The sequence below is a fragment of the Cebus imitator genome, unplaced genomic scaffold (genome assembly GCF_001604975.1).
Source record: "Cebus imitator isolate Cc_AM_T3 unplaced genomic scaffold, Cebus_imitator-1.0 Scaffold103, whole genome shotgun sequence".
In the NCBI taxonomy this organism is placed as follows: domain Eukaryota; kingdom Metazoa; phylum Chordata; class Mammalia; order Primates; family Cebidae; genus Cebus; species Cebus imitator.
The window spans coordinates 4,947,306-4,956,269 of NW_016107418.1; the positions used below are offsets into that span (position 1 = coordinate 4,947,306).

Below are 8,964 nucleotides of genomic sequence, written 5' to 3' on the forward strand. Positions count from 1 at the left end.
AAAAAAAAACCTATATTCAGTACATATTAATTGTGCATATTTAGGCTACCCTGGGAACTACCATGCATGCTTTATCTCTAGAATAGGCACTCTAAATTACAAACAATGCAATTTGGAATGAATTTACAAAATATGCTATTTATAAGTTGAGAATTTTTGTATAATACCATTACTTTAATAACATTATAAACTCATACATCTTTTTGAATTTTATGTTTAAATTTTACAGTAGTCTGATCTACTCATATATATAGTGACCCAAGGGAGGGGAAAAAAGTAGATCAAAACATCTTTACTATTTGTCTCCCTCTCAGAAATTTAGTAATGCAGCAGCTTTTCCATTTATGAGTTGTGGGATCCAGTGCAAGTTACAGAACCTCCACTTGGTGTTAGTTTTCACATTTGTTAACTAGGAATATTGCCAAGATTGTAGGATTGTTGTATGGGTTAGAGAGATTGTACTTAAAGGTTTCAGTGCAGGGCCTGGCATATAGTAGACATTCAGCAAATTTTATCTGATAATAATTATAATGATTCTTCCCTGGAAGAGTTTTGGCCCGTCTAGCCTAGTGCCTTTGAAGTCTGTGACTTCTCTTGAAATAAACAATAAGCATTAATAAGAAATGACACAGATGAATGCCACTTACAAACTGAGCTTTCTGAACTACGGTCCATGCCTCATTTTTTGTTCTTTTTCTCTTTATTCTCACACCTGCCAACCCTGTGCCTCCAGCTTTATGTTCTTGTATCCTGTTCTTCCCATTCCCAGCCAGTTCAGTTGCATCTCTTCCAGTACATTATCTTTCATATTTAATTTTTTTTTAAGATAGAGTCTTGCTCTGTCACTAAGGTTGGAGGGCAGTGGCGTGATCTCAGCTCACTGCAACTTCCGCCTCCTGGGTTCAAGTGATTCTCCTGCCTCAGCGTAGCTGGGATTGCATGCATGCGCCACCATGCCCAGCTAATTTGATATTTTAGTAGAGACGGGGTTTCACCATGTTGGTCAGGCTGGTCTTGAACTCCCAACCTCAGGTGATCCCCTCTCCTTGGGCTCCCAAAGTGTTGGGATTACAGGCATGAGCTACTGCGCCCTGCCTTGTTTTTGTTTGTTTGTTTGTTTGTTTGTTTGTTTTTTGAGTTGAAGACTTGCTGTGTCACCCAAGCTGCTGAAGTGCAGTGGCACCATCTTGGCTCACTGCAACTTCCACCTCTCAAGTTCAAGCAATTCTCCTTCCTTAGCCTCCCAAGTAGCTGGGACTACAGGCACGTGCCACCATACCTGGCTAACTTTTGTATTTTTAATAGAGATGGGATTTCACCATGTTGGCCAGGGTGGTCTCAAACTCCTGACCTCAAGTGATCTGCCCACCTCAGCCTCCCAAAGTGCTGGGATTACAGGTGTGAGCTACTGCGCAGGGCCTATCTTTCATATTTAAAACGATGGTTTAACAAGGCACTTGTGCACTATTTGCATAGGAGATATTGGTGTTCCCACCTGCCCTCTGCTCCACGCCCACTCCGTTAGCCATCCCATGATAGTTGCTGAGTTCCTTTTGTATGCTGTGCCTCACTGGCTGTTATGCAACAGCTGGTATGGTGTCTGGAACAGGATGGGTCCTCATGAATGTTTATTCCATTTTCACTAACATTGACCTTCATACAAAATTGTACATCCCTGTTCTAATGTCTCTTTTAGTAAAATGGATATGCTTAAATCTTAAACTGTTTTGTTAGAGCTGTTTTTTGTAAGTCTAAGTACAATTTGGTAATTTTTTTAAAAAGAAAATTTGTATTTTATTTACACTGAAATAAACAATACAAGATTGATTTTCTTCACTAAAAATAATAGCTATTATCTGCATTATTTCTAGGTAAACCACCAAATACTTATATTTTGTAGATTGTTCAGGTTTTGCTTATAAATCAAGATGAGGGCTGGGCACGGTGGCTCAGGACTATAATCCCAACACTCTGGGAGGCCGAGGCAAGAGGATTGCTTGAGCACAGGAGTTTGAGAACATCCTGGGAAACACAGTGAGACCCCCTTCTCTCCAAAACAACAACAACAAAAAACATTAGCCAGGCACAGCAGGCAGCATATGCCTGTTGTCTCAGCTACTTGGAAGGCTGTGGAGGGAGGGTCACTTGAACCCACAAGGTCAAGGCTGCAGTAAGCCACGACCACCCACTGCACTCTAGTCTTAGTAATAGAGTGAGGCCCTATCTAAAAAAAAAAAAAAAAAAATCAAGACAAGGCTGTAGATAGGCTCATGGAAAAAGACAGAGGAAAACATACAAGTCAGTTGCCAGTATCCATGGCCTCTGATTCTATGTTGACCGCGAAACAGAAGCGTTCAACATGTACTTGCTAAAAAGCTTATGAAGATGTAGCATCAACAAAGGAACGCAGACAGCGGCAACCAAACGTAGAACAACAATGGCGGGCTCTTCCATTCAAACTTGCACTATAACTTGTTCCTTTAAGTTCATTTGGTAAAAACAAAATCTACATTGAAATTCTTGTTTGGCAAACTCACATGTTTCTCTGTCTGGTAATTCCCTTTACTGTACATTACAGATTTTTAGCTATATACACACAAAACTCCTACCAGTCACAGATCAATCGTGGGCTTCACTGTAACATTTTATAAAATTCTTTCCTTCCTCCCACACCTCCTCAACATCTATTTCTTGGAAGAATTGATAGCTCAATACTGGACAGTTGGATCCGCAGTGATAATAAATGTTACGTCTAAAATGACAATTAAAACAATTCAAGAGGCCAGGCAGGGTGGTTCACACCTGTAATCCCAGCACTTTGGGAGGCTGAGGCGGGCAGATCTCAAGGTCAGGAGATCAAGATCATCCTGGCCAACGTGGTGAAACCTCGTCTTTACTAAAAATACAAAAAAAAAAAAAAAAAATTAGCTGGGTGTGGTGGTGCATGCCTGTATAAACCCAGCTACTAGGGAGGCTGAGACAGGAGAATTGCTTGAACCAAGGAGGTGGAAATTGCAGTGAGTCAAGATCACACCACTGCACTACAGCCTGATGAAAGGGCAAGACTCCTTCTTTAAAAAAAAAAAAAAAATTCAAGAATGCTACTAGCAGAGCTCACATAGAGTGAAACCTGGCAACTTCAGTGTCACTTTCTGGAAGAACAGATAGGTCCTCAAAACAGGAGAGTTGAAACAGGGCCCATTCAAATAGGCAGATTATCAATAAAGTATTCAACGGGAGGCCTATAGACAAAGATATTCAGTGACTAAGTGGCCTACATACATCTTACAGCTTTTCTTCAAATATCAACTATAAGAGAAGCCCTATTTTTAAAGTCTCTTGGGTGTTTTCAGCAGTTTCTGAATTATCTGTAGGAAGCTCTGACTTAGTTGTATAGAGTTGATATATGTGTTTACCATTAAATCTAGATCATGTTTTATATCAAAATGTATGGTACACAAAGCCAAGTTACTTGATCTTTAGTCTGTCAATGTGTTTGCCAAATATACTTTGAAATGCTTTTGTCCATTTTCATAGTGCTCGTTCTCAACCTTCATCACAGGAAGAATACGTGAGATGTTCCTCATTGTGTACACATCAATGCATACACATCTGCCTGATATCAGGCAGATTGAGGGCTTCGTAAATGGTGATGGAAGCTTTATATCTTTTGCTCTGTGTTTCTGTTTGACTCTGCAACAGTGAAGCTCAGCGAAGAGCATGTTGGGATCGGGTACGTCTCCTCTGTACAAGGCATTCCTCTGACGCACTGAGTTTGAGTTATCCCATGACTGATGGTACCTGAGATATGCGTGTAAGAGCCCTGAGGTGCTGTTCTGAGAATAGATCTTTCAGCTCCTGAAGAACATGTTCCACTGTTGGAGTACTTAGGTTTCTTTACAGTAACTCCGAGGCTAGTTGAGATTCCAAGTTGCCTTGCTGAGCTCTGTGGAATTTCCCAGAGAGTTTCATTTGAATATCAAGTTTGGTTGCCAAATTTGTGGCTTCCTCAAACCAAAACTCATGATGAGCTTCAATATTTTCCATCACTTCATTGAGTGCATGCAGTATGGCAGTCAAGCTATTGGCTGCAAAGAAGAAATCAGAGGTTTGCCCCTGGAGATTTTCCCCGCAGGCTCTTGTAAAAGATAGGACATTTTAAAGAACAACAATGACAACAATGAAATCAAAATCTGCTGCTATACTACAGAGTACAAATGCTTGGCCAGCTCTACAGCTTTCCATGTAGTATTTGGGTCACTATTTATACCATCTAAAACAAGTGCTTACAGGAGGTCCACTACAATTCAAAAGCATCATGCCTGCCTTTCCACAGAGAATGGCAGATTTCCTTTAGTCCTTGACCCTTTTCTTCACTGTTCTGATATAGAACAGAAATTACATTGTTAAGTTCTAAAAGCAGTTGCAGCAACTGATGGAAAAAAGAACAAACTGCCTCAATTGTCCCTATAACAATCGTTATAGGGATTGTTGTAGCAATTATTCCTCAATTCTCGATTGCTCCCATCATAGGCACTGATTTTGCCAACCACATATTTAAGGCACAGGAAGAGCACAGTATGTAGAGATAGCTCAAGGGGTTTTCTCCAAAAGTCTAGAAACAAACAACTTCCATTTTAGAAGAAAATCCACCGGACACAATGTAAATCTGGCCATGACAATACGCCATATTTAGTTCCCACTTCTAATTTGCAGGGTGAAATTCCACACCCAGAATTTCTGCATCTGCCTCATAAGGTGGGAAGCCCACAAATTCTAGTCCCAGGTCATGAGATTCATCCACAAACCTCACCAATGCCGTAGGTGCTCTTCCCTGGCTATGCCAGTCATAATGGAAAACAAGTGTGAGTCTCTCACGTCCCTGAGAGTTTCTTCCCAAATGCAGCTCTCACAGACTCTAGCATCTGATTCGATTATATTTTATGAAAAAAAAAAAAAAAAAAGTGCTCATGGCTGTTGTCTCAAAACACTTTCTCAAGACCTCTTCACCAGAATGTACTTGTACTCCAGCAGAGCTTCGATGTTATGAGGAGTGAAGAGGCCTTCTGGCATTTCATCATCCTCATGTCCATCCAGAGACATGTTTTGTTTTCCCATCAAAATCAAAATTTCAAATAGAGATTTTAGATGTTCTTTATTTTCTTTCTCTTTAGGGGTTAGAGGCAAAATGGTCACATCCTTCCTTTGGCTGGCTTCTTCTGCACTGGGGTTCTGAACACAGCAGTTGTTGGTTTCTTTATGTTTTCATTCCTGTTCAGAAGTTTCATCAACTTTTTTCTGTTTCAGTGTCGTGATTTCATCTTTACTCAATTTTTTATTCATTTTCTCTGTCTACTATGTGGACTGTTCAAATGACTGGTAAGATCAAATGCTGTTGGTATTGCGTTATATCAGATTTCCTATTAGGACTAGTTCTACAGATGGTAGAGGACTCAGAAGTGGTTGGCACCTAATTGAGAATGTGTATTTAATTCATTAGATGTTTATCTTATAGGTTTGCTCTCTGACATTTCTCCACCTACTTTGTGCATCTGGATGAATCCTGTGGGAACCTGAGGAAGACCAAGTTGGACCACATGCTCTTTCGTATACATGTGTGGCCACCACCGCCCTGCACTGTGGCCCCACACTGCCTTAGGAGGGAGCAAGGCCAGCTCTGCAGGGTTTGGCACCAGCAGAGAAGCTAAAACCAGCTTGCTAGCTTTTTCTTTTTCTTTTTTTTTTTTTAAATAAATAGAGATGGGATCTCACTATGTTGCCCAGGCTGGCCTTGAACTTCTGGGCTGAAACCATCCTCCTGCATCAGCCTCCCAAAGTACTGGAATTACAGCTGTGAGCCACGGCTCCTGGCCCTGGTTTGATAACTCACTTGTTTTCTTTTTGTTTTTTGAGATGAAGTTTCGTTCTTGTTGCCCAGGCCAGAGTACACTGGCATGATCTTGGCTCACTGTAACCTCCACCTCCAGGGTTCAAGCGATTCTCCTGTCTCAGCCTCTCAAGTAGCTGGGGTTACAGGTGCCTGCCACCACGCCAGTCTAATTTTTTGTATTTTTAGTAAAGATGGGGTTTTGTCATGATGACTGGGCTGATCTCGAACTCCTGGCCTCAGGTGATCTGTCCACCTTGGCCTTCTGAAGTACTGGGATTACAGGCGTGAGCCACCGTACTGGCCCCTAGTTTGATAACTTTTGACCTCCATTTAATGTACACAAGGCAAAGACAAAAAATAATAATAATAAAACAAAAAAAAACCCAAAAAACAAAAAAAAATGAAATAATGTACACAAGGCAGAGATAATTACTTTTAAAAGCAAAAAGCCAGGAAAGTTGAGGAGTGTCTGGGATCTTACCTGAAGCTATTTGAGACCATAGGAGTGTTCTCTGTGGGTCATGCTCCCAGGGATATTTGTGATCACTGAAGTGAAAAATTAGCTCAGATCAATTGTATTTATAAATGCGACAATATTAAATGTCAGCTTATGACATAATGAGGGGAAAATTGCACTTTTCTCTCTACCTTTTATGATCACTTATTCACTTATTCTATATTTATTATATGCCTACAATAGATACTGAAGCAGGCCCTGGAACTAGCTATAGGAACAAAATGAAAAATCTACCACCATGGACATCATAGTCTCGTCCAGTGGTTCTCAATCTTAACTGCACATTAGAATAATCTGGGAGCTTTTAAAAAAAAAATCACTGATGCCTGGGCGCAGTGGCTTACACCTGTAATCTCAGCACTTTGAGAGGCCAAGCCAGGTGGATCACCTGAGGTCAAGAGTTCAAGACCAGCCTGGTCAATATAGTGAAACCCCATCTCTACTAAAAATACAAAAATTAACTGGATATGGTGGCTGGCACCTGTAATCCCAGCTACTCAGGAGGCTGAGGCAGGAGAATTGCTTGAACCCAAGAGGTGGTGAGCTGAGATCATGCCATCGCACCTCAGTCTGGGCAACAAGAGCAAAACCCCATCTCAAAAAATAAATAAATAAAAATTTAAAAATCACTGATTCCCAGGTCCCATACCAGACCAATTAAATCTGAATGTTTTGGGGATCAGGCTCATGGGTCAGTAGTTTTAATAGCTCCTTAGAGGACCCTAATATTTAGCCAACAGTGTATATGTGTGTATGTATGTGTGGGTATATGATATATGCATCCTTTCCTATCCCTCCCCTCACCCTAAGGCATACTGGCGCCAAAAGGCGCTATAAGAGCAATAACTCCTAAAAGAGTTAGCCAGGCAAAGGGAGATACGGTAGGTTTTTCCAAATAAAAGGCCTAAGCTCAGGCTGGTCTTTGGCAAATTCTTGTTCAGCTCTTTCCCCTTCCCTGTTCTTCCTCCCTCACTACTGAAAGGTCTCTCCTGAAGAGTACTCCATTGTAAGTCACTGACTCAGGTTCTATTTCTAGAGAGTCCCACCTAAGATAGTCGGTGCCAGAGGAGTTCCAGGAAGCTGGACGGACTTTTGGAGTTGCATCATCTGCTAGACAATGGATCACAAGGATCTCGGTGGAACTGACCTCGTCAGTTCCCAGCATAGCTGCCCAGGCTGCCTTTTGCCTGTGGTGGGCTGGAATGTGATACAGGTGAAAGGGAATGCAGTGGCTGGTCCCTGGCTTTGTAGAGATGAAGGAAAGTGGTCATTGAAGGTACCGTAGAATTGGATGACTGCAGCTGGTCACCACTAATGTGCTTAAGAGAGGAAACGACAGGCTCAGGTGAGCTAATCATGAATGAAAAGTGCAGTGTGAGAGGCAGAGGGCCTGCTAGACAGCATTGCAAGAGACTCTCATCACCTGTAGCTGGAGGACAGGCCAACCTTTCTCTGCAACAAAGAGCTACAGTGAAGGCTGAATGTTCAGTCACAGCAGATCTCCTTTGCTAAAGACAGAGCCCTGCAAGGGTAGGGTGGGACTTGGAACTGTGAAATAAGGTTCTATCTCATTGCTGGTAGATGCAGCATTTGACCCCCAGATTCCACCAAAGCAATGTGCCTGCAGAAGTGATCCTTTCCCCATTGTTAAGAGATAATGCCTTCCTTTCTTTGCTATGCAGAAGTCTCAACTGAAATGAACCCTTATACGACAATGTTTTCCCCTCCTTCCACCTTTCATTTTTGGATACCAGACCAAAACTGGGGTCACACTTCATCATGACTCAATTAGGGTAATGCTTGCTGTGCTGAGTGGAAGGGGGCTACAAGCCAAAGTGTTACTGGACATGGATAATGTATACCAGCAAAACAGGGAGAATGTCTGGGAGGGGACCATGAGGTGACCAAGGGGCATAGCATATCAAGCTGGGTGTGGGGCCCACAAGACAGGATTTAATTCCCTGGAAAGTTACCATCCCAAAGAAGATGAGGGTAAATAATGATAATAGTAATAACAATTCCCTGGAAATTGCCTCAGGGATGGTTCTATTATGCTGCTGGATGACTCTTGGAAGCTTGGGGGAAAAGTGGCCTACATTCAGCGAAGTCGAGAGGCCAGAATTGTGATGGCAGGCTGTGGAGGAAGAGGTCAAAGGGCTCATGGAAGTAGGCATACTGGAACAGATCTACCATCTAAGACCAGGAAGTCTACCAATGATTACTTTCGTCCGGAGGGTCAGAGGAAACTAATGGATTAAGGAACTCACCGTGCTGCGCGCAGTGACTCATGCATGTAATCCCAGCACTTTGGGAGGCTGAGGCAGGTGGATCATGAGGTCAGGAGTTTGAGACCAGTCTGGCCAATATAGTGAAACCCCGTGTCTACTAAAAATACAAAAAATTAGCTGGGGGTAGTTGCATGCGCCTGTAGTCCCAGCTGCTTGAGAGGCTGAGGTAGGAGAATTGCTTGAACCTGGGAGGCAGAGATTGCAGTGAGCCAAGATCGTGCCACTACACTCTACCCTGGGTGACAGAGCAAGACTCCATCTCAAAAAAA

At 42.3% G+C, this 8,964-nt stretch overlaps 1 pseudogene; it reads right to left on the reverse strand.

Annotated features, from left to right (window-relative positions):
- Positions 1-3,309: 3,309 nt before the first annotated feature.
- Positions 3,310-7,572, reverse strand: LOC108310428 (annotated as a pseudogene).
- Between the last annotated feature and the right edge of the window lie 1,392 nt (positions 7,573-8,964).